Source organism: Drosophila ananassae, chromosome 2L, assembly GCF_017639315.1.
Source record: "Drosophila ananassae strain 14024-0371.13 chromosome 2L, ASM1763931v2, whole genome shotgun sequence".
In the NCBI taxonomy this organism is placed as follows: Eukaryota; Metazoa; Arthropoda; class Insecta; order Diptera; family Drosophilidae; genus Drosophila; species Drosophila ananassae.
Genome location: NC_057927.1, coordinates 7,184,280 through 7,207,039, shown reverse-complemented (window position 1 = coordinate 7,207,039; position 22,760 = coordinate 7,184,280). Strand labels below are relative to the sequence as shown.

General features: G+C 43.9%; 1 long non-coding RNA gene across 1 annotated transcript; it reads left to right on the top strand.

Moving 5' to 3' along the window:
- The first annotated feature begins 4,684 nt into the window (after nucleotides 1–4,684).
- Nucleotides 4,685–5,905, top strand: LOC26514760. Its single transcript, XR_001409016.3, has 3 exons — nucleotides 4,685–4,746; nucleotides 5,496–5,587; nucleotides 5,647–5,905. It is a non-coding gene; the product is annotated as an uncharacterized LOC26514760 (long non-coding RNA).
- Nucleotides 5,906–22,760: the final 16,855 nt, after the last annotated feature.

Sequence of the window (22,760 nt, the reverse complement as noted above, 5' to 3'; positions counted from 1 at the left end):
TGGAGGGAGAAATGCTCGCCGCTGTCGGCGCAATAAGGTGGCTTTGTCCGGACGCCACTGCTGGGAGTTTTTACTGGGGAAGAGGCTCAGGTTGTGGGTTCTCAGGATGAGGCTACTCCGCTGGATTCCACGACTTCAGAGACTGCAAGAAAAAGATACAGAAAAAGCGACTAAGTAAGCCAGAACTTCGAAAGCCATCAATAAAGGCCTGCTGCAACGTGGCGCCACTCATCATACTCCTTCCTTTCATTTTTTTCTTTCAATTTTTTCCCGAAGGAACAACAACTAGGAAACGAGGATGGGAAGCTGTCGTCATCTTGTGCCTTTATGGCCGGCGCAAACGTCTTGTTTGCATTTGACACCGCGCGAGCAGGTAATAATGCAGGCCGGCTTGGCAGCCAACCAGGACGCAGGATGGATGGAAGGATGAAGTATGCCGCGATTTCCCGCAGTGTCTGGTCTCAAGCCACTGCGGAAGTGAGCGCCGGGCCCGGAAAAGGGAAAGGGAACAGCTCTAGGGCTGGGTCTGGGTTTCGTTTTTCTGACTCTAAGTCAGGCAGTCAGTAAGACAGTGAGACATTCGGACATCTAGACACTCGGACAGAGTGACAGCCGTCAAACACGTCGTAAAATTTGTTTCTCGTTTCGCATTTGCATTGTGCAACACTCGCATGCTGACTGCTTGCCGCTGGCTGACTCCTACAGATACACGTACTTTCAGATACACACAGAGATTTTCCGGTGGCTGCTGGATGGATGACTGGCTGGCTGGCTAGCTGGCTGGCGGTCTCAGGGTCAAAGTCACCGCCTGCCCTTCGACTGTTTGTACTTTCATGCCCAACTGAACTCAAGAACAGGCCCAGAGCCGGAGCCGCCAGTCCCCAATGTCCCTCAAGAGTTTCGCTTTCGCTTTGATCGCCAGACGGGCTCTCTCGTAAAGTCATTTGACTGAAGCCCTAGACCCTGTGCAACAGGAAATGGGAATTTTCCTTCAAGCGGAAGAAGTAATGATCATTTTTGCATCTCCCACATTCCAAGGCTCCAGAATATCTCATTGATTGAATTACTGAGTAATAAACAAGCCCCCATTCGGAATATTAGATTTGCTATTTTTGGACATTATTAGGAGAGTATAAAAAATGCATAAAACTATAATTCCATAACCCGATTCCCAACTGCAATCATCGTGGGAAGATCGGCTTTGTGGGTGTCACAATTATTGTGAATAATTTGTATTTCTTTTGTCATCAACAATAAAAGCCTTTCATTCGTTGTCACCAGTTTTTGTTTCTTTTTTTTTTCTTTTGGGAGGGAATAGAGCGATAGCCATAAAAAGAATTTCTTCCATTTTTAACGATTCTTGAATTTGAATAAGTTAATTAACAAAATTAATATTCAAATGGGTTTATGGCCGAAATGGTGGCTTATGGCTTCATTATGTGAGCCTCGGCCGACTCTGGGCCTCGAATTTAAATTCGGGCAAACAATAAACCTACCACAAAAAATATACAATCATCTTGGACAAATTCACATGCAATATGTCCAAAGAAAGGAACGGGGTAGTATGGTGAGAGAAGTTCATTGGCCAGCCGCCATAAAAAAAGAAGAAACAGCCAGAAATTGTCGGTGGTTTTCGGGTTCTCCCCGTTGTTCTACGGGAGATGCTGCGAAGGAATTAAATGAAATAAAATTAAATTCATGTTATCCAATTAGACACAGCGATCGTTAATGATCTTTCTCCCAACTAATTATGATACTCCCAGCCTACCGCCAGAACGGGCTGGAACCTTTAATGGCCTGGAATCTCTTTATTCTCGGAACCCTTTTTTGGACCCCGAACCTTTTCCGTGTAAATTCCAGCAACCGGAGACGGAGACGGAGACGAATCACAGATACGCGGCCCGATTCCGATTCCAAGTAAACTGAAAAACTAAGCTCGGATCGCGGCTCTAACTGGCACTTTTCCCGACTCGGCCAAACAAGTTTTCTCATTCCTGTTTTCCTCTATGTGTGCTATGTGTATATATTTTCTGTCTTTAATCGTGAAAACGTGTTCTGTGCCCTCCATGCTGGCTGTTCTGACGAAAAGACTCGCCAGAAATTGGGCAACACACAGCCGACAGAATCATCCGAGCGAAAGATACAAGATACACACTGCCAGCAAACTCATCCCGAGCCATAATTAGAACAAAGAACGAAGTCAGAGGAAACTGAGGGGAGGCCAGAGTGGCAGGGATAGGGATTGTGGCAGGGGCAGAGATATATCGTGCTGACAGCTTCCAAGCGAGACATTTTGTGGAAAGATGTCAGATGCATGTATCCCTCCGCCATGTATCCCTGAGATACAAATACTATATGTTCATGTCGGATGCATGCGTTCTCAACATGGCCACCGCCCCTCCTCAACTCTCCTGAAAATTTCCCTTCTTCAGTTTGTTTACCCGGCAATTTGTTGTTTCCCATTTTCCATTTTCCATATTTTTTTTTTTTTTTGGCAACATCCTTTGGATGGCATCCATTGTTGCTGCAAATTTATGATACGAATTTGCTTTGTTTAATTATGTACACACAATGTCATTGCTCTTTGTCTGGGACAGGAGTAATTGGCACTGCCAACAAAGATTATCCGATTCTATGTCCTATAGCCCGGCACTTTGTAGAATTTAATGCCAGAAGATCGTGAAACTGTTTGTAGAACATCTAATATATCTCATAAACATGTCATCAGATTCAGTGTAATAAAAACTTTGAGTAGTTTCTTTCATTATTTTATATTAAATAAAATACAATCTTAATTTCTAGAGAAATCATAACACTTCAAAGATTAAACCTTGAAGCACACGTTATACTTATGGGGGGGCTAGAACCCTTTTAACCTGGCTGTACATTTGGGATATCCATTACGGGAGGATCACTAATTGAGACCCGTAGTCGCTCGCTTAATGCCGAAAATGTAAAAATAAAAGTGGAAGCCACAATTAGCCGTGATAGCCCTAAACGGGCGTTTATCGTATCTCGCATTCATATAAGTTAAGCACCTGAGAAAGTGCCGTGTCTGTACTCGAGCCATATTTTAGTACATTAAATCTAACTAGTTAACTGCCTTTTATTGCCAGCAAAGCGTTTTACGACAGACAGCGAGCTGGAAAGCAGCAAGAGGCAGCAAGGAATGCCTGGGAAAGGCAACGTAGCCAGCCAGGAGACTCCGCCCCGACTCCGGACAACTCTTTGAGCAAGTGAAATTGTATGTAGATTGCATTATATATTGTAATAAAAATAAAAGTAAACACCCCTAAAATTAAAACAACACTTTTGGCCGCTTTACGGGGAGTCGACTGTGGCCAGTGGCAGCTGAGCCACCGAGCAAGTGGCTCGGAATTGTTTTATGTTCGGAATTAACTCGTGTCAGCCTGGTTGACTTCTGTCTGCCATTACTATTTTGGTTTCTGGCTTTAGTTTGGTGCGAATGGAGTCATATAAACGGGGCCAGGGAGCTCCTTAAATTCGAGCACATAACTTTCACCTTCTCCTCGAGCTCCAGGCTGTGTCATCCATCCATCCATCTATATATCCATCTCCTCCAGAAAGCGACGACGACCTTCGGGCACATCATAAATTTAATTACACTCCGCGCCACGTGGAAAGGAATGGGCGGCGGGACGAAGCAAGGGCGAGGGCGGGCATGACAGTGGCAGTCATAAAAGTAGACACATTTGCAGTCGAATCGGAGGCGGCCGTCACTTCCGAATCGATTCAAATTCTGGCCACTGTTTGCTGGCCAAAATGGCTCTGACTTGAACTTGAACCACGAACGAGTGTTATTTCCAAATTCCGGCAACGTTCACACGGCACTTCCTTGAGACTCTACCAGGCTCCTCTGCGAGGCGATTGATCTTTAACCCATTGATTCAGTCGGTCAATCGGTCGCACCTTCACAGACCATCGGCTCTTGTTTGGCTTGGTTTATGGCCAGTGGGCCAAGAGTGTTAATTGCTCCGCTCCACTCCAATAAGGTGTTAATACCATGTTTATGGGCATTAAATTGGCCACCAGTTAAAATTCCAGCAAACACGCCGAGACACGAGTTATGATGTCGTTAGGCTATTTGATGGCGTATTTGAGCTGGGATGGGAGCACATCCCCGCATATTTGTACCACCACCCAGTATGTGTGTGTGATAAAAGAGTCTGAAACTTTATGGCGAATTAATTGTCGCAGAAACGAGAAATACTGACAAAAATTCGCCACAGATTCTGCCATTATACCACTATGTATGCAAATCCCTCAGTCCCAGCCAGATTCTTTACAACTTTTAAGTTTCAACGAAATTGAATCCGGCCTAGAGACTATATAGCGGCCTTAGACTCTGGCTTAGGGCCGGAGCCAGGACATAAAAAAAATAAGCAGAGAAATAAGTGAAATCATCAATTTTGTTTTTCTTTATCCCCTAGAATAACCCTCGACGGGGGATGGAAAAGTTTGCTACTTTGTGAGTTGTTCTATTTTCTTTTTAGAGTTTTCCTTCTCGGCTCTCCCATTTAAAGGCGACTCTGCCTCATTTACATAAGCATAATTTCCACATAGAATAGTTACATAGCTAAATAACACAAAGGAAGAGATACACAGGCAGCCACCCCTTCGCTTCCCTTTCCGCCCCTTTCTTCTTTTTTTTTTCTTGGCATGCCTGGCAGCCAAAGTCAGCAAAATATTTATTCAAATAGCGTGCGCGTCTCCGGCTCCCTAAAGGTTAATTTCAGTTTCGCTACATCAACGGCCTCAGCCACCCATCACCCAACCACCCAACCACCCACGCATACCACCCACCCACCCACTCGGCACACCGCCCACATCCGCTGGATGCCAGTGTTGGCAAACAACCCCCACAGAACGACAGGCGGCTGCGATAAGCAAAGTCGAAAGCATTCAAGGATAAAGAAAACCCAGCAGAGAGAAAGAGAGGGCCAAAGAGAGAGAGAGAGAATGAATGGGAAGGGGGGGTGGCGGAAAAGAGGGCGCCACGCTTGAGGGCGGCTCGGAAAACAAGAACCACCCCCAAGGACCAAGGGTAGCCAAGTTTGAAAACACTTTTGCTGACGTCGTCGCTGGATGAACACACACAGATACTATCCACCCACACACACACATCTATACACCCACAAAGAGGCAAGGACATGGGGGTGGGGCTGCCCGGTTTGTGTTTGTTGGAATATCGATCCCTCTTGGGTCGTTGCCTGCACTCAATGAGTTCTCAATTTACTTTGTGCCAGCGCTTTTGTACATTTTCTTCACTTGTCTGCGAAAAAGATTTTGTATCTGTCAGATACACGACAAAAAGACGGCAAATTGGAAAGCTATCGGATACATTAGTGCATTCCTGCACAGCAACTGACATCGTCGGCCATTTGCCTGAAACCCAAGTATCTTTCTTGGGGTACCCCGCCACACGGACATTATTAATTGAATTATAAATTTTACATTTTATTATTGTCTCCCAGCTGCAGGTTGAAATGGTCAGAGGCGGGACCCCAGAACCCTGAACCCCGATCTCAGAACCCATAGCCCACGAATGCGCTACGTGATAAGCCTGGTAAAATGGTAGATTGTCCACCTTTTCCCCCCCAGTCCGAAATATCTTTCTTTCTTTAGTTCGTTTCCATGGAATTCCTGCTGACTAATATGGTGAGGACCTCAAGCTAATTTTCATTTGGGTGCCCAGGCCAGAAGTCAAATAAATGGCGCACAATGGGCCTCATACAGATAATGGAAAAGGTATCTTTCAGGTTATGTAATATGTATAAGTTTTATTAAATATTTTATGCTTGGATTCTAATATAAAGATACAGAGTAAGATATATTTTCCATCATTTGTTTACACTTGAGAATATATCAGCAACTTTCCCTCCCACTAATAAAGACCACTCCAACCCCTTTTTATTTATTTAATAAATATCTTAGTCAATTATTTTTTAATCAACTTTTCCCAAATCTCATCCACTGTTCCTCAGAAGGGAGAAAACACCGAGTTCTCCCCATTTGAGCTCCGGACTCGATTAGCCAACTGAGGGGAAGAGTCGAGATAACAAGTCGAACCGGTCCGTTGGTCGCTGTGTCCGTTTGTCCGTCCATCGGTCCGCTTGTCCGCTTGACTGCCTGTCCGCCGGACAGACAGCGGAATGAGAAAAAGACATGTGAGTAGAAAGCCACAATCAGAAATTTAATAATGGCTGCACAAAAGGCAGCACGAAGCGCGTTGACGTGCACATATTTTATGGGTTTTATACAGGCACCAGTACCAGTACCAGTACTGGCACAGTACGAGTATCTCAGTATCTGACGGATGCACATGTTACGCCCAGGCAGCAGCAGCAGGGGAGAAAGGTGAAACGCCGGCAATTGAAGCTGCCGAATGAAGTCATCGAAAATGGCCACGAAAATGGACTGGCCTGGACTGGACTGCTCTCTCCTGGCCTGCTCGAAGTGCCGGGGAAAGCGACGTAGGTGCAGCACCTGCTCACCTGTCTGTCCAACCTCCATACCGATCGGATGATCTTCCCAAAAATATAAAACGAAAAAATATAGATATAGCAGGAGGGAGTCGGACAGGAATTCGGGTTTGAGTCCGATTTCTGCCACCGATAAACTCTACCAGCTTGTACCAGAGGAAACCCTGGTTCTCGTTTTATTACTTCATAAGTGGAACTTGGCTGCTATTTTCCTGTTGTCGGGCACGATTTCCCCTTTGTTCTGGCGAAAGTCGTTAAAATTTTGTCTGTTTTTTCGGTGTTTTTTTTTTGTTTTTGGGATAAGCCACATACGCCGGTTGCCCTGAGAAAGTCTGCCAAATAACAATGGGAATGGAGTTGTAAATGTCAGGATTTTGAAATGCATTGCTTAATCGAGGATGCACATGCACCTGACGCAAAGTCGGGAGTTCAAAACTCAAGAAAGAGATCTCCATCTGGCGTCTGTCTGGAGGAGGTGCTTTGGAAGTGTCTCCTCAAGAAAGAAGAAAGGCTACCGCGGTAATTAGTCCATTTGTTCGATTTCTCACGGCCATAAAAGTAATTCACTTAAACTTTCAAATGAATTCATTTCATTTCGCCGCACCACAGCACCACCCAAGTAGCCAACAAACAAATCCACTCATAAGCGACTTTTTCCACGCTATTGTGATTTTTGGCAATTGATTTAATGTGTCATTCATAGATTTTTATTGCGCCGTTTTATTGCCGTCTTTAACTTCCGATTTACCACAATTGGCCCGCTCGGACACTGTCCTCCCACTGTCCCCGGCCACGCCCACATCGCCTGCTCCTGCTCCTGCTCCAGCTCTCGTGTCCTGTGTGGGATCTTAACAGGGAAATCATGTACTCGCCGTACTTTACTTTATTTATTGCCATTTTTAATACCGCCCGCCTCGCCAGCCCGGACACTTTAACGCCCTCTGCTTGACGCGAATCTGGACTGGGCAGACCAGGGGGCTGTAAAGAGGAGGGAGATGGAGGGGAAGTGTGGGTCAGGACCACTTTATGTTACAATAATGCTCCCCCGACACTGGCCTGCAATCGAATTGTCTCGGCCATAAAAATCCAAAAGGTAATTCGGTCGAGCTTCGGTCGGACGTCAGTAAGGCTCTGACTTGTGGCCACTCATTCGACCTTAATTATTTTAATATCTTGGTGGTATTGGGGGACTATTTAGCATTCCGACTTACCAGCTTAAATTATTGATACGGCAAGTTCTGAATTTTTAGTCACCAAGTCGATCTGAAAGGAAGAAAAACACAATTAATCATTAGTTGGTCGAATTATTAATTTTTCTTCCATTAAATAACTCATTCCGCATATTAAAAAGCCATTACACAACATCATCAAATGCTTAATTACATAATAAAATTGAAATAAACGATTGTGTCAGCCATCATTCATAGGAATTGAGATGTAGAACTCACCACCCCGAAGAAATCTTTGTACTCTCGGTTGATAAGGCGAGGCAAGTGTGTGTGTGGATTATTTTGAAGCCAATCGGCGGGCAAGAACTCGAACTCGAACTCGAATATTGAAATGAAATCGATGCACTCATAAAATCCCTTCAGAAGCCGTCGTAAAAGATCGCTTCGGAATAAATTTTTAATGTAGTTATAAATAAATATGTACGTATGTGCATATATTTATCATTTTATATTTCTTTGTGTGTATGTTGAATTAGTAGCGTGTGCTTGATTGGCATCGCAAAGTAATGAACTTTTCAAATTGTAAGAACTTAAAATTCTCGATTTTATGGCCGCCGTTCAAGCGACATTCAATATACTTGTACGAAATGAAACGACATAATTTATGAATGACCCGCACACACTCGCGCACTCTCGATAGCTGACCGATCGATTGCCATCGAACTGGGGATCCACTGAGGGAGGAGGGCCTACAAAAACTGGATTGCAGATTTATGGAAATCGGATATTGGTTGGTTGGTTGGCGAATATTATACCAGGCGGTAAAAGGTAAGGAGGCCACAAATTATTTTTCGACGGAGGCGCGAACCCGACATGCGCATGCGATAACGACGCCGAAATTGTTAGAGAGCAACTAACACTAAAAAATTAAATTCAATATTTTGTTGTTTAGACAAAGCCCCAAGCTGAAACGAAAACTGACGCGAATGCGAACGAGAGAGCTCTCGGAACTGCCGATCTTGGAGTTCCGATCTCCGACCGCTCCGACACACGAGCGCCATCTAGATGGCCCGGGGAGGGAAATAGAGACGACCAGGGGCCTCCACCCCGAGGGGGGGCCAAAGAGAAACACACAAAACATTTTTTTACATAGTATTATTTTGGTTTTTATGGCCACGAAACTGGCAGACAGAAAGAGACACAAAGACGCAAACAAGTGAACATTCAAATGCGATCTGAGATCACAAAAAGGGGGAGGGGTTTCTGAGAGGGGGGCGGCCCAGGGGCGGCCGCTGAAGGGGGGACAGTTGGCTGGCTGGGCGCAAAAGTTGGCGACTCTGTGCGCTCGTCTCACAAAAAAAAACACAAAGCTCACCGCCAAAGTTCAAGAAATATATACATTTTCGTATTTTGTGTTTTTGCCTTTTTACATTCGCGTTGCTTCCCTTAATTTTAATTATAACATGCTGACTGTGTATGTGTGCATTCGTGTGACTGCGGCCATTTCAAAAGACATAAACCCACACACCAGCACACACACTCTCAGGGATCGGGGATGGGGGATCGGAGATGGGTATGACAAACCCACAAATGTATTCTCATTCAAAATACTACAGTTGATCTTCCATAAATTTAATTTTTACAAGATCTAATGCAGGACTCTTTTTAAACTTATTTTAAATAAATTAGTTTTGAATTTCAAAGCCTTAACCCCCCCCTAGAAATCTTCAACCTTTCTTCCTATTTAGCCCACATCCATGAAGTTCAACTGTATCTTTCAAGTGCTCGTGCATTGGCCATTAAAGGCCACTTGAAGGCAACTTTGCACATCTCGGCGGACTTTGCGGTTGGCTGGCACGACGTCTGGCAAGTGTTGCGTGAAAAGTCGCAAGGAAAAGCCAACGAGCGGCTACTTGATGGCCCATTCAGTTGGCCGAAAACTCATTTGCTTTTCAGAAGATCGGAGGGGGGGGCTAGACGGGCTAGAAGACATTAATGGGCAGCGTTCTAACTGATTCATGAAACTTGCGACTCATTTGAATACCAAATAGTTTTGCAATGCAAATAGCAAATAGCAAATAGCAAATAGAAGATGGGTCCGACAGCCGTCCCGTTCAAGTTAATCGGGCCTCCTGGCCTGGCCAAAATGCCAGTCCAACTAGTTAGTGAGCTGTTAGTTAGAGACGGTGAAAGAAAGTCAAGTACCAGCAACAGCAACAGCAACAGCAGCTCAGCTGAGCTCTGCCTCTGTAATTTGCTTTGGGGATCGTAAAAACGTCTTCGGCATCCTGATTCGTGCTACCAAAACCCGTTTGGCCGGCTCTCGGACTGCCAATCAAATGCAAACCTGTTTCGCGTCAAGTGCGAAAACCAAAAGCAGCTTTGAAATTGCAACTAAACTGAAAATCAAGTTGAGCTTTAATTAAAAACCTGGAAAATACAATTAAAAAATACCCGTCAGCCACCGGGGCAGCCACAGCGGCAGCAACTTGTGCAATTAACTTGAAAAGAAGAAGGGAAGTCACGGCACTACCAGAGGCGGGCTAAACTCAAACAAAATTGTAGAAAAGTCTTGGCCAAGTGTTGTATGTAATTGGCCAACCAACTGGCAACTGGCAAGTGGAAAAGGCTGAGACAGAGTCTGTACTTGTATCTGTATCTGCTGCTGGCGGTGGCCGTGAACAGAAATACGGACGCTGTCCCGCCCCCTGCTAGCCATCCCCTGATCCTATCCCCCGATCGACGGCCTTGGAGACTGATTGCGATTACCTGAGCGGCACTGGCGCGACGGCGGCTCTTTGGCTTTTCGAGAAGAAGTAATAAGCGTGTTTCATAAATTGAAAGCTGCCGCCGCAAAACCAAAAAAAAAAAAAAAAAAAAAAAATTATTATTAAGGCAAGCAGAAAAAAAAAAGAAAAAAACGCCATTTAGATTGCAATCTGACGGTCAGTGCGGCAGGCGGGAAAGCGTTCGCCTCAAAAAAAAAAAAAATGGCGGCAGCACACACGAAACAAAAACGCGGCCATAAAACGCTCCAAAATTGCGGCTCTGAGCCACAAAACAAAGCCACAGCAAAAAAACCAACCCAAAAACAAAAAAAAAGACAAAAGAAGCAGCACACAAAAAATGCGAGTAATTATTTTTATTAAAGAAGAAAAAAAAAAGCGAGTGGCTAACGATGATGATGACCCCGTCCCCCCGTCAACTCGAACTCCATTCCACTTTTTTTTTTTTTTGGCTTAAAAGTTGGTTTAATTAAAGTTGGTCACACTCCGAGGGTAGAGCCAGAAGCGAGAATCTGGAGGGGGACGTAGAGCTAATGGAGTGTCTCAACCCCGGAGAAACCTCCTTGATATGGAATCAGAATTAAGCGAAAGAGGGCAGGAGTTCGAACACCTTTGGCATCTGTTTCATTTTCAGGAATTCTATTTTATACAATTCTATAGAAGTACTCGTAGAAGAATAAATATATTATATAGAAATACCTCCCACGAGATCCAAGCTAAGACCCAAGATTAGCCAAAAGTCATGACACAACTAAACAAAAGCCATTAAATGGCCGAAAGCAAATATCAATTGGGAAAATGCGTTTGATGGCTCAATCTCCTCCGCTGAGCAAAGCGGCCAAATAATTACCCATTCCGTGAGGGGAGGTGGGGTGCTTGGGGCATGCTGCGAAACTATGCGGAATATGCAACTAAAACAACAACCAATGGCGGCAGTGTCGAAAGGAAGTTGAAAGCCAACAGGGTAGAGACTATGGAGGAACAGTTGAAATAGCAGTTTTTCATCCATCATAAATAATGTTAAGCGCCACGGCTGAGGGAAAAACATGCACGGTCCATTAACTTTTGCGGAGAGGTGTGGAGAGTGGGGGTGGGGGTTTCTGCAGAGTGGATCGATGGGTGGTTCAGAGTTGGGGGGTCTCTGCCCCACCACATCGCCAGTGAAATGGCCTCGACACCGATACCAAGCCCACAAACCACTTGGAAAAATTATTTCACTTTTCTTTTAATAATAAATTTAATATTTTATTCTCCAAACACAGTTCTCTTAATATTTTTCTGTGCATCCCTTGCCTTTTCAAGAAAATTGTGCCTCTGAGAGAAAAGTTGAAAGGAAAACTGGTTGGAAACTCGGTTTTTTCTGTTTGCAACATTTCCACGGACTCCACACACACACTCACGTGAGTGTATATGTTTGGGGCAAAAGGTTAGGCAAAGGTTAAGTGGGTTCACATTCAAATTCAGATTCATATCCGAGCTGAAATTTGTGCCTTTTCGCAAGCATTTCTGCTCTGCTGCGCGTCGCGTCGACTGCCGGGCAATTTCTTTTATTATTCATATTATTTTAATTACGCTCGCCCGCTGCGCTGCTTCCTTTTAATCTTAAGTGGCAATAAAATTAATTGAGAAGCGGTTAAGTCGCCTAGAATTGTGCATTTAGTAACAAAACGCAGGTCCATTAAAACTGCATCAAACAGTGTGACTCAGATGGCGTTAAAGTCAAGATCAAGGGTTAAGAGAACTAATAATATTCTCTATTTAGTTATTATTTTATTCCGACGGCAAAGAAGTGATTTAAATTTAATAAGTTTTCAAAGCTACAACAAATACTCAGGCACTGTATATAATACTAAATATACAGTATTTAATTTTCCAATTTTCGCATTTAAATTCATTGGCTTCCTCTTAATTATCATTTAAATTATGCAGGAAATAACTCTGCTGAACGGAAAACCTGTCAATGGACGCCAAAGCTAGTTCCATAAAATGCATTGTGTGCATTTACTGTTTGGAGTAAGTGTCTCTCCGCATTTACATTTCAATTTGGCTGAGAGCATTTTCCCAAAAAAATTTATTCAGCCAGCCGAAGTGCAGCAGCTGCAACGCAGCAGAAAACACAGAGAAAGAAAAGTCACGCCATGACTGCTCTGCCGGCGCCTCTGTTGACGCTGCAGCAGCCGCCATGAGCGAGGGGAAACTCACCATTGCGAACTCACCACTCACCGGCCATGCTGGCCCAAAAGGCGATCGACACGAGTGCGAGCGAGATGCCAGACCAATGGCGGCTGGGGATGATCACTGCCCACTTTTGGGGGAGCGAGATAGACAGCGCAAGTGCACTGAACGAAATATAAAAACGATTCTTAATTGTGGCCGATGATTCAGCCGTGAAATGTTAAAGCAAACAGCTCTAAAAAAACCACAATAGCTGCGGCAAATCAAACCAAATGAAATCAGAGCCCCACGCCTAGTGAAATTATTGCTAATATAAAAAATATTTTGTTGGCTCGTAAAAGCGAACCTCCGCCCCCATTCTAGGGGAGTGGCTGTTTGTGTCTGACTGTCTTGCAGTCTCACTGTCCTTGTCCTGCCAGAGTGCCAGAGTCTGAGTGGAAGTGTGTGTGGGTTGTGCCGACGATGGGGGTGCCGGTGCCTTGTCTATATGGAGGAGCGCCAAAAACGCAAATACAATATTTTAAGGTCTAATTTTTTGACGAGTTTTTAAACGATTGTAAAACTCTTTCCCCAAACACACACACTTTCCTCGCTTTTACGAGTGCTGAGGCCCATTCATGTGTTTTGGCCTGGTGAATTATGGCCAATGGAGTCTTCAGACCCGGGTCCTCCAGGCCCAGGCCCAGGCCCAGACCAAGACCCACTCCTATAGTATATAGTATCTTTTGTTGGCGGTGGTTTACGGCCGAGTCGGTGTGACAAAGCCGGCTAAACTGCGTGGCGTTTATTACGTGAGTTATGACACCTTTGGCAGCCATTCTGGCATTCTGGCATACTGGCATTCAGTCTCAGTCTCGGCCAGACAAACTATTAACAATGCCAAATTAATTGCAAAACAATAAAAGCCGCACTGAATATTGCATAGAAATGAGCGGCTGCCCTGGCTGTGCGATTTCGAATGGAATCCGCATCGTCAGGTAGCCCTCGTAAAAATGCCAATTACAAAAATCACAACAAATCATAAAAGTTTTTTAATTGCGCGGCAGAAGCGGTAGAAGCAGCGGTGGCTTTTGGCATTTTAACCCATCAATCAGCCAGTTCCTCAGACCATCCATCAATCAATCAATCCCCGAACGAAAGTTTATTTAATAAGCAATTTGAAATGCCTTAATAAAAGATCAGAAACAGGTGTAAGTGTGTGTTTTTGGGGCAATACTACTTTTTACTACTGTTTATATTGGTTTCTTTCCCCTGGATCTGGATGTGGATACAGACAGAATCCGACTCAATTCATTCATTGAATCAAGAGCAATCGAGGTGCTAACAAGGTTCTTTATGCGAACTCATAAATACACCTGTTCTACGCGCTCCCCCGCTCGCATGCCCGAACATATTGTAAAACAATTATCACCTGTTGCAAATTATTCGGATTTTATGCCCGCCGCCGCGTAATATCAGTGGCTGCCATGCTCCCCTACTCCACATACCCTGGCTGCTCTTCCCTTTGGCAGGCGCTCATAAATACTGCAGAGACATCATAAAAATGTTTGAAGCACCGCCGCCGCCGAACAGGAACAGGAACAACAACAACGGCGAGCACCATAAATCCTGATTATGGTCTCTGGATTTATTGCACGTGGCGGGCTGCCCAAAACGCCGATCGCCCTTACTCCTCCTGGACGTGGCATGGCGTCAGAGGGGTATCCCACAGTTGGACATTTGTAGCAACAAATGTTTCCCTGATTCCCCGCAGAAATGCAATCAACTCCAATAAAATAAAAGCACAGAAAGAAATTTATTAAATGGGTCTAGAAATTAATCATTTTTGGAGGAACTTACTGTCTTTATTGCCCGTTTGAGAGTTCAGAGTTCGGTTCATTAAACCAATTGTTTCATTGCACTTATTTATTTTCCTTCAACACCCCGACCAATTATTGACTGCAAAGCTATTTCTCGACTTCGGTAAACAAATCAGTTTCTTTGTCGGGGTCTCTCTTGTAAATAAAACCGGACATTGTTTATGGAAACATTTCTCTCAAAAAATAAACAGGACCTGGCCGCGCTGAATGCAAATGAACTGATTTAATGTCTCTGGTGTTTTGACCAAAGCATCTTTTGTGTTTACTTTGATTTCGCAGCAGTTTGTTCACCTCCATTTGGCTGCATTTTGGCTTCTAGAAGGGGAGAGAAAACATTTCTCAAAGCCAAAATATGCAAAAGGAAAGCCATTGGGCCGAGCCGGCTGACTAATCAGCTCTGACACCCTGCGACTGGGACTGGGACTGCGGCTGGGTGGAAAATAAAAAGTGACACTTTTATAGGGCACTTTGGAATGCGCCGCGGGTTGTCGTCACCGTGGTCTCTGGCCGAGCATAACCAGTCGAGGAGGCATTTGCATATGCCTCCGAATGTGCCTGGCCATTCGCAGTCAAAGATACATGTAGTAGATGCGCCTAATTTACATATGCATCTGCCAGATGCAGGCCCAAACGGCCAACAAACATGGCTAACGAGCCAGAGATGCATTGTCGTTTTCATCTTATTTTTTTGTAGTAGAATGTAAAGGCGTTTTATGGATCCATAGAGCCACACTGTCCGAGACAGAAACAACAACAAGAACCAAGAAAAAAAAGGCCACCCTGCGGACTGTATCTGTATCTAATGGATGCGTGAATATCTTGCCAGAATTAGGGCACGACCTGCACGCGCACCAAATCAAAATATGTATTTGTATATTTATAAAACAGAAATGTCAAGCCAAGTCCCCCGGCCAAGTTCCCCCGGGCCAGTATCTTTGCCCCTGAAACCCTTAGGGTCCCCTCCCCCGCCGAGCTCTATTTGCGTCCAGTTAACGCGCCGAAGCCATAAAAAGAAAAGCCATCCATGAAAAACGAAACGAAAATCGGTACAACTGTAGCCCGACTCTGTAGAGCCGAGATTCAAATTTTCCGTTTAGCATCCCAGTTTTATGATTTTATTGCATTTACGCATATTGCCCTCCGATGTCGTTCCCGTTCTCGTTCTCGTTCTCGATGTCAAAGTTGAAGGCGATGTTCAACTGATTTATGGTGGCGACGGTTGGTCGAACCAAGTCTGTGAAAGAACCCTTTTTCCTCTTACAGTTTCCACTTCCATTACCATTTCCATGGGCATATTCAAAACTCAAACAATGGCAAAGAGACCGTGAACAATGAAATTAGAGCAACACATTGAGGGTGACTGGGTAGATGCGACAGATATGATACACAAAAGGATTGTTTGCTTATGTAACTTTCTAAAATACATCCTGCCACTGCCACTGAATCCTTAGGCAGTTTTAGTTGTAAATTATCAGGCAAAATGATTGGAAGTCTTAAGGGATAGATGAAAAATATTATTACAACCTTTCAAAAATAATATAGAAACTCAGTTCCTTCAGGGCCTTCCTTTAACTTGATAAAATAAATACTTCCTCTCTATCAATACTGTTTGTTTACTGAAATTTGCTTACTTTTTCAATATTTTTTTTTGTATCAAGATGAGATCAGCAAAATTAAAAACCAACAAATAACTACAAAAACTTCAAATGCCATCTATCCGAAGGCATGAAAAAGTTTAAAGGAAAGATAACGAAATATAAAACCACCTCAAGAGCAGATACAAGCGACCGACCGGCCAAGAGGCATAAAAAATTCAACGAAAACACTGGAGAAGATGGGATTGGAATGGGAATGGGATTGGGATTGGATGTGGAGATGGAGATGGAGTTAGAGTTGGGGATGGCAGAGTGGCTGCCCAACCTTCATGCCTATAAATCCATCGAAATAATGGATCGGATAAGAGGCGCGCATTCGAGATGAGTTCCAGTCGCGCCAGTCAAGTGGGCTGAGTGCCCACACGATGGCCATTCCATGAGATACAGATACTTGGCCGATGGGCAATGGGTAGTTGGGTAGATGGGGCAGACCCAGACCAGGGTCTCAATCAGGCTGAGCCACCGCAACGAATCGAGAGCTGGGGAAGGGGCCACAAAATGGGGGCAGGCTGCGGCGGCATCTGTATCTCTCGGATACACTTGGCTTGGCTTGGCTTGGCTCAACGGTTCAACGTACGCCTCGTCGCATCCGAACATGTGCAGCTTCTTCGGGCTGCCAAAGCCAAATCAAAAAACGGCGGAAATGGCAGCGACAAACTGAAAGGAAAAAATGGCAACAACTATGGCCAGAGACGGGCCAGCGAGCGCATCGAAAGTGGCTTTTAACCCGCCCTGCCTGCCATCAGGGCCATATGTCGACCCACCACCAAAACACACAAACACAATCCCCGAAACCTTCAATCCACCCGGATCAACCTCATTTTCGGGACTCATCAAAAATTCCAAATACGTTTCAAATTTAATATGTGCATTTATCCCAACAGCCCGGCCCGGCTCGCAGTTTCCCCACTGATTGTTCGGCTACTCCACTCCTTTAGCGCTCCTTTATGGGGCTTAAATATGTATAACCCCAGGGCTCAGTACGTGTTTGCGTTGGCACGGGTGTGGGTGTGGGTTGTATGGGTATAATATTTCGACTAAAAATTCACGCCCTGCTTTATTCTATCAACACCTCCGCATTGTCGTTGTCGCTGTCTGTGTAGTTTGTCCCCCACTTTACCCCTTACCAAAAGAAACGATGGCGGACTCGCATACGAAATGAGATTTGTGGCAGCCACTCCGGAGTTCGAGGTTTTTGGAGTTCTGGGTCCCCAGGATTTGCCGGCGGGGGTCTTTCAGGCGGCAGGGATTACGCCTAAGTCTTCACGCCGGCTCACGTGTCAGCTGCGTGGCTGTACATGAATGTTTAAATACATATTTCTTATATACATTTATAAATATTTATTTTCCATACATAGGCTTTTAAAGGCATTTTTTTTTATCAAGAAACACCTGCGGATTAAGTTCATAAACTAACCGTGTTTTGATGAGAGACTTTAACTCATTAGCTTAAAAACTCATTAGCTTTTATTTGAAAATCCTTTCTTCTGATTTGAAATTTTGTCAAAAATTGTATTCAAATTAAAACTTCCTAAGCCTAAGCTTCAAAAATCATTATTGTTAGTCAGATTAAAATATTTTCAAAAGATAAATACCCATTAAGAAAATAACCCTAAAGTGTCAAACTGAAATCCTATCTAAGCTACTTTAAAATAATAATATTTAATATATAAATGATATTCATTAAAATAACCTTTGGTTTCTTAAAAATTGAGAAATCTTTATTAAGGAGTATATATTTATTATTAATTAAACAAAGTTTTCATCCAAAACACTTTACAAAACACAATAAAATGCCATTTTCGTTTGTATTTAAATGAAATCTGCCAAAAACTACTTAGGAAAATATATTTCTTGGCCAATGATCTCTCATAAAATTAAACAAAATTCATCATTCAAGATTCGCGTGGGTGCCTGATTCGAAACTAAGAGTTCCCGTCACATGGTCTCCATGACGAACGGAGATGAATGGAGCCGATATCCATATGGATGGTTAGATTCTTACAAATGGCGAGTCGAAAATTCAAAAATTTGACATTTTGAGTGCCGGCGGGCAGCGAAGGAAACAAATGAGAATAAAAAACTTAACAAAGACCAAAAAGAAACAGAATTATAGTTCGTGTAATGAAGTTATTACGAGTCTTAATGTTGAAATTTATGCGCGGCCATTAAAAATCGAAAGACACGTTTTTCGAATATTTTAGCTTTAGCCGTCGCTGTTGCCGTCGCATAAATTAGGCGACGTGACTTGTTTGCGCCGCCCGATAACGAACCGGGTCCGAGGCTCCGTCGTCCATGGGCGTAGTCCGGGCCTGCAGATGGCTAGGGAGGGGGATGGAGCAAGGGGGTGTGGCCGATATCGGCCATAACATCGGCTGGATCTCAAGCTCAATTTACAATGCAAATTCTCGGCGCGGACTTAATCGAAATGCGCGCAAAATGGAGTCCCTCGCCGCCGCCGCCAAGATGACAAGATCGGGTTGCAAATTGCAATCGAAATCGCAGAAACCTCCTCGTGAAGCGGTTTGTGCGAGCTTTCAGGCGGTGAACTTTGTTGCAGGTTGGCGGAACATATTAATTGCATTTTATTGGCCTGCGACTGCGACTGTGGAGTGACTTCAGCACCAGCACCAGCACCAGCTCCAGTACCAACTGTGGCTCCAGCTCTGAGCTCTGACTGGAGCTGCGGCCTGTGGCTGGATGGCTGGATGGCTTGCTGGCTGCCTGCAATTTAATAACGCGCATTAAAATCACAGATTTATTGCTACACGCAATCCGATTTCACGACTACGACTGCGACTTGGAAACCACAATTCGCTGCTCTTTTAGCCAACATGCATATGGATGAGTTTCCTTAGCCATTTCAATCGCTTTTTCCAACCTCCATTCCCCATCCCCCCAGAATCGCACTCAGTCGCGGACTCAGCCTCTGGCTTACTTACCCCTTTTCCCCCAACACCGACCTTTTCCTTTACCGGCAGCTGTCGGAGTCGGAGGGTTAGAGAGAAGCCATTAAACAAACGCCCAGATAATTAAAATATCTGAGAGGCAAGAAAATTCTTGGCTGCTTTTGCCAAATTTCATTAAACATTTTAATTGCCACCATTTTGTGTGCCCCGGGCCGAAGCCTGGCAACTTTTGTTTCAAATTATTCGCATTCCAGTTCCAATTTCCCGAAAATGAAATACAATTTCAGCGGAATGTTTGGCCCTTTTTTGTTTTTGGGAACCCTTTCGGGTTCCCCAGCCCGTCAGAGGTGGCTGGTTCGTCGGTCGTTGGACCCTTTTTTCGTAATCACTTCGGCACGCAAACCGAGACACCCAAACTCCAGAAAAGCAGCCACCCAACCACCCAGCCGATTCCAATTTCGATTGCCTTGGAAATATCCTGGCACGCAATTTTAAAACAAGCCTCACGCATCCCCACGACCACACGGACTTACGGACAACACGGACCTACGGCCACACCCCGGCGACAAGGGTTCGTCCTGAAAACCGGATGTTGGGGGTGGTGGGTGGGTAGCTTTTGCTGCAAAATGGCACAAGGACCTCCATCCTGATTTCGCTCGCTTGTTCGATTGCGTAACTTTCCGTTGGTAAATGTGTTTGTAAACTTCCCCAGCCGTCGCCGCACTCTAAATTTAGTTAATGAACGTTGTCGCTGCTCCGGACGGGAAAACGTGGAAACGGGAGTCCCTGGACTCAGAAACAGCCCCCTTGGATACACACACCAACCAACCAGCCATCCATCCATCCGTCCGGGTAACTTGGGAAAGACTCACGCACGCACATTTTTGAAAGTAAACAAAATTAGACATGATTATGTTTGTGCCTCGGCACATAAAATAAATTGGCTCCCAACTAATCCCGGCGTGCACGTGGAACCAGGAACGGAGCCAGGGATTGTTTTTGTATTCTTCATCCTAGGATGTCAACTTTCGACAGAGGGGACTGAGTTGGACAAAGTTTTCCGCTGGCTCAAAAATCAAGATACGACTTTACAACTTCAAAATAACAAAGAAATAAAAAGAACTTTAATTGAAGTTCAAAGTTTCAGATTAAAACTGAAGCTTTGAAGACACAATTTAAAAAAATTAAAAATCAAAAATTAAAGATTTTATTCTACTAAATTGATGCCATTAATTTGGCATTAAGCTTTCAATGTGTCAGTGGAATGGTCGTTATCTTTTCAAGTGCCTTTAGAGCAGATTCTAAAATAAAATATGAATTGAAAATTAGTTGCGGTTTTTTGTTCCTTTTTTTAATGGGGGCACGAACAAATTGGCTCTTTAAAATCTAAATAAATTTTAAGCAGAGGTGTGTCCCATATGCCATTACCTCCTCTATAAATATTCATATGCGCACATTTAAGAATTTTAAAGCCCCATCTGGTCGAAGAGGGAAGCCAATATAATTTGGGACAGTAACGGGAGCATCTGAGATGGGGCACAAATACTCGTAAGTGTCGATAATAATGCATATTCTATATGTGCTACCCTCAGGGTCGGGGCTCGGGGTAGTCGGTGGGCAGCCATATGGGACTGGCTGGCTAGCTGGTTGGGTCTCAGCGGAAGTCGCATTTCGGAATTCGAATTCAGACAAAATAAAAAAAAAAAAAAAAAAAAAAACAAGAAACCAGTGAAATGTGGAGCAAAGAGGCTGTCACTTCCACGAAACTGAGCAACTTGTAGCGGTCGCGTTTTCCCTGGGAATTTTAGTTTTGCGGCAAATGGAAATGCTAATGGAAATATTCGCGATCGCCGGCCAGAATTGTTGCCACGCTCGAGAACTTCTCGGAAGAGGAATTTCATCTGTACGTGCACTGCCAGTTTCCCTTTTCATGCTCGCTCCCATGCCCCAAGACCACAAGACCCCCCGAACCCAGATCCCAGATCCCAGACCCCAGCTAGCAGCCCCATCCCCCTCTTAGTCTTGTAGATACATGCTTGGGTGACTCCGGCTTCCTTTCCACCCCAGCTCCTCATCCACCTCCACCTCCTCGACATCCTCCATCTCCGCAAAGCAAACTCGATTTCAAAGGCATGGGATGGGACAAGAAGAACACGTCCCGCGGGAACTGCCAAAGGCAACAAGCGTCCCTGCACCCCATACACATACACTTTGGAACAATTGCACTCGAAATTGTCCAGAGATAAAATCCAGCAAACTGGGTAAAAACAAGCGAAGCGGGGCTGTTGTGTTGTTGTCAAGCGACAATGAGAACGTCTCCCCGACTGACTCCACCCCCGCCGATTCTCATTATTTTTCCTTTTCGGATCCTATCTGTCTTCCATCTGTCTTCCATTTTACTTCAGAAATTGAACCATTTCAGAATGCCTTCCCAGGGATGTGTACCTCTTTGGGAAGGCAAATATGTATGTATATACATACATATTTTAAGGAGAGTTTTGAAACATTTCAAAATATTGGGAATTGGAAATGCGCCATCACAACCCTATATTTAAAATCGTTTTTTCCCGATTTTTGAATGGAAAACCTCGAATGATTCGTTTATTGATTTTTAATTATTTTGCTTCGAAATCTAAAACTACATTTTTCTGCAGACTTTTTGTAATACATATTTCCTTAAGGACCCCTATAAAAATATAGGACAATAGGATCCTATAAGCTATATCCTATAAGCTATATCCTATAAGCTATATCCTATAAGCTATATCTTTGCCAATAAGCGTTCGATTCTTGAGCAGACTACCATAAATGATTTGTATATCGATTCCCCATCGATATGGATCAAAATCTAGGAACAAAATATTTTTAAAATATTTTTTTCAAATTTAATTCAGACAACTTAAAATTCTTAAAATGAATAGAAATGAGAATGTGACATGTGACATGTGACAGGACTCACAAATATCTCTATTGACAATTTTGATCATTTACATAAAATTTTCAATCGATTCTTCCGCCATTTAGATGAAGACCTGGCTAAAACGGATAATTCTACCTCAAAGCCTGGCCTAATTTATCCGTCCTGTTTATCCACTTCTGATAAAACACGCTCTCTATTGACGATTCGGCGCACTAGCTCTCTCAGCATACGCACCCTGTTCACAAACCCAGGAACGCAAGCAGCACTCCTGGCGGGGAAGACCCGAACTACAAAAGTAACTGGCATTTCAACCACAACGCTCAATACAAATTTCGAGAAGATACAGATAAAATAAGTTGACTCTCCGGGCGGCATAAAACGCATCTTATACGCACGCTCAAAGAGCAGATCCAGCCTACCCGAACCGGTTTGTCCTACACTCGAAAAAATTACATCAATATAGGAATAACAATTATAAATTCAAATATTAAAGATTCTAGACTCTAGAGTCAAATACAGACTTTTGATATTGATATTTAACCATATTTCTGGATTATATATTTTGAAAAATGTAACTCATTTATAAAATAGTATCAAAATATATATAAAAAATAGTTCATATATTCAAATATTTAGTTATGTTTGATTTTTCTTATTTTTTTAAGTGTAAGCACACGCACACCCCAAAAGTCGATACTTAGCCATATTCTCCTGCAGCCAAAACAGGTTGGCTGCTACTTCTCTTAGCCTATCTCCCTCTGGCTCGCTTGCACCCCGTCTCACT